Here is a 3420-nt window from a genome sequence, read left to right as displayed (position 1 = left end):
ACATTGGATGAGCTTCCTGTTATGGTGGCTTATGCTTAAATTCATCCAGAAATCTCCACCAATGTTTGAAATGCCAACAGCCTCCGGGGTCCCAAACTAGGCATGTGAAGCCTTTGAGTATCTTCAAACAGGTTCTCAGGCTCCCGGGGTGACGAATGTCAAAATAGATTCCAGGATCCTAAACTTTGCATTTAAATCCGCCTTTGTCTTGATCTATATTCTTCGATCCGGGCGGTTTAGAAATTGTATTCTCACCAAGATGACCAAACGTCTTCCAAGATCCATTCAATTGAACTTGATACCAATCCTTGCACTTCGAATTGAAGCGTGGAACCTTATTGAATCTTGTATACCAGCTCTGAGTACGAACCATTTTCCTCTTACTCTTAAAGCCGCAGAGAGCTCTAAGCTGGCCATCTGTTTCAAGCAAACCATATTCAAGTGGAAAAGTAAAGATAAAGGTTAAGGATTGTACCCACTTGAAGCTTGTATTAGGTGGTAATGGCCTTGGGATAGGTGTTTCCAGTGGTTCTGTAAGTTCTACTCCCTTGTAATCTTCTGTGAATTCCTCCACTTCCTTGCAAACTTCTTCAAATGCAATCACATCTTGATCAAAGTCTTCGATATCTTCCGCATCACTCAAGTCATAAGTTGGAGGTTGAGAAAAATCTACCTCGACATCATCTTCGTATTCGCTTGGATAAGGTTCTTCAATCTCAGAGAATTCATGTGCGGATGCGAGTTCATTACTAGGAGAACTTGACTTGAGACTATCATCATCAAGGAAACTTGCGTCTTGGGTTATTCCGTCTAGTTCTTCATGAAATACCTGCTTTGGGAGTTGTGCACTATCCTCCTTAGCATCAATTGTAACGTCCTTGACGGAATTTTTCACAACTCTGGATTCCCATGGAGGTTCAGCATCTCCTAAATCTTCAATTAGTACTTCTTCTTCTTGGATAGTTTGAGCTTCCTCTAATTGTTCCAGAACAAAGTTATGCTCATTACTGCCCACTGGGGTTTCTAGTGTCTCCTTCATGCTACGTTTGTCATTCGATTCTCCACATAAGACTATTGGAGTTCATTGAGTGTCTAAACGTCTGGAAGATAATTGTTTTATTGGTATGCATTGTAAAGTGGTCCTCGTCTGTGATACTGTGGAGGGTGTTGTTGCCTAAAGGGTTGATCAAGTTCTCGTGGCTCCATCCATCTTTAATTGCTCTGACCTTGATGCATGTTCCTGCTATAACTTCCGTTCCCTTCAACAATATTAGAACCAAACTCAAAGCGATAGGGGTGAGAATTCATAGTAGCTAATGGAAATAAAAGGAGAAAACAAAAAAAAAACAAGTAAAAGAAAAATATTTACAATAACCAATAATAACGCACACGTTTGCAATTCCCCGGCAACATCGCCATTTTTGAAGAGAAAACTTTTGCGTGGTCTAGAATTCAGAATAAATTTCCGTTGCAAGTATAGCTTCTAAACCAACAAAAGTCCTTTCTTACAAATGTTTTGGTTGTCACAAGTAACAAACCCCTTTAAAATTGATAACCGAAGTATTTAAACCTCGGGTCGTCTTCTCAAGGAACTGCAGGGAGGTATGGTCTTATTATTGGTTATGAGTTTTGTAAATTGGGGTTTTGAAAGTAAGGAACAGGTAATTTAAATGACAAATAAAATAAATAAATAACTGTAAAATAAACTCTTGGCAAGGTATGAAAATTCGGAAGTCCTATCCTAGTTATCCTTATCAATGGTGATGAGAATTATATTTTGCTCTCCACTAAATCAACCTCTAACTATGAAGGTAAGTCGAGCGGATAAATCAATTTAACACCTAAAGTCCTAGTTAATTCCTAAGGAAAGACTAGAGTTATAGGGAATTAAATCAATCAGCAAAGATAACAATTATCAATCACGATGAGTTTGACAACTCAAGAGTTACCAATTAATCAACCAAAGCCAAAAGGGAAAATTCTAAATTATTCATATAATTGAAGGAAAGCAATCGTAATTCTGAAATACCTCAAATTATATTAAATAGAAATTCAAATCTAAACATGAATGGTTCATAAGCCAAATTGGCAACAAAAGTAATTAAAGGAAAGCATTAAAGTATCTGAAAGTAAAAGAGAAATATAAAGTAAAAGGAATATTGAACCTGATAAGAAGTTGGAATACTAAATTGAAATAATGAGAAATCATAGTCCTAAAAACCTAAGAGAGAGGAGAGAACCTCTCTCTCTAAAAACTACATCTAAAACTATGAAAAGTGAATAATTGAAGACATGATGATGAATGGATGCATTCCCCCACTTCATAACCTCTGATCTGTGCCTTCTGGACTTGGATCTGGGCCAAAAAGGGTTTCAGAAATCGCTGGGAGCGTTTTCTGTAATTTCAGGCGCGTGGCATCTGTCACGCGTTCGCTTCGGTCATGCGTCCGCGTCATATGTGTTCTGCTCAAGGCGTGCGTCCGCGTCAGTCACGCGTTCGCGTCGCTGCCAGTTTCTTCAAAAACTCCATTTTGTGCTTTCCTTCCATTTTTGTATGTTTCTTTTCCATCCTTTAAGTCATTCCTGCCTTAGGAGATCTGAAACTACTTAACACACAAATTACGGCATCGAATGGTAATAAAGGGTAATTAAAATAATTATTTTTAAAGCATAGGAAACATATTTTTCACATATATCACATATTAAGGAAGGGAAAGTAAAATCATGCAATTTACTTGAATAAGTGGGTGAAGGGTTGAATAAATCACTTAAATTGAGCACAATATATATCATAAAATATGGGTTTATCAGAACCCTCCTAATCTGATACAAGACATACTTGGGAAGGAGGCTCGTCTAGCGAGTAGGATTGGATCAAATCCATTTGCAGGTTGGGCACAGGCTCCAACCAAAGTTGAGCATCAAACAATTCAAGGAAAGTAACTTACATCAGGACTTCGGGAAAGAAGCTCACAAACTTACTTGGGATGCACAGTCAACACTGGTTTCAACCACCCAACCTTAACCATTCAAGAAATCTCCACGAGATATCAAATTAAGGAAAATAGAACAAAGAAGGAGCAACAGATCCACATGGAGAATCAAAGACAAGATGCAAGCCAACTCGCATTAGAAATTGGAGAAGCAGGGATATCCGTCCTCGAAATTGCTCTCTCTGCTTTGGATTTAAGGGGCAGGTCCACAACACAAGGCGACAAGTTTAGGAGAACCATTCCAAGCTACGACAAAGGGGAAGCAAAGACGAATCATCACTGAACGTCCATAGTCGCAATTGAGGTTCCAAAGCATTCCCATGAGCTGTGAAAATGGCTTCAAATACCATATAAGAGAGGTCACTATGGCTCGTCAACCGCTTCATCTTCTTCATTTAGAGCATGGCTTTAACGTTGTTGTGAAATC

This window comes from Arachis ipaensis, chromosome B07, assembly GCF_000816755.2.
Source record: "Arachis ipaensis cultivar K30076 chromosome B07, Araip1.1, whole genome shotgun sequence".
Lineage (NCBI taxonomy): Eukaryota > Viridiplantae > Streptophyta > Magnoliopsida > Fabales > Fabaceae > Arachis > Arachis ipaensis.
This window is presented reverse-complemented; position numbering follows the sequence as displayed.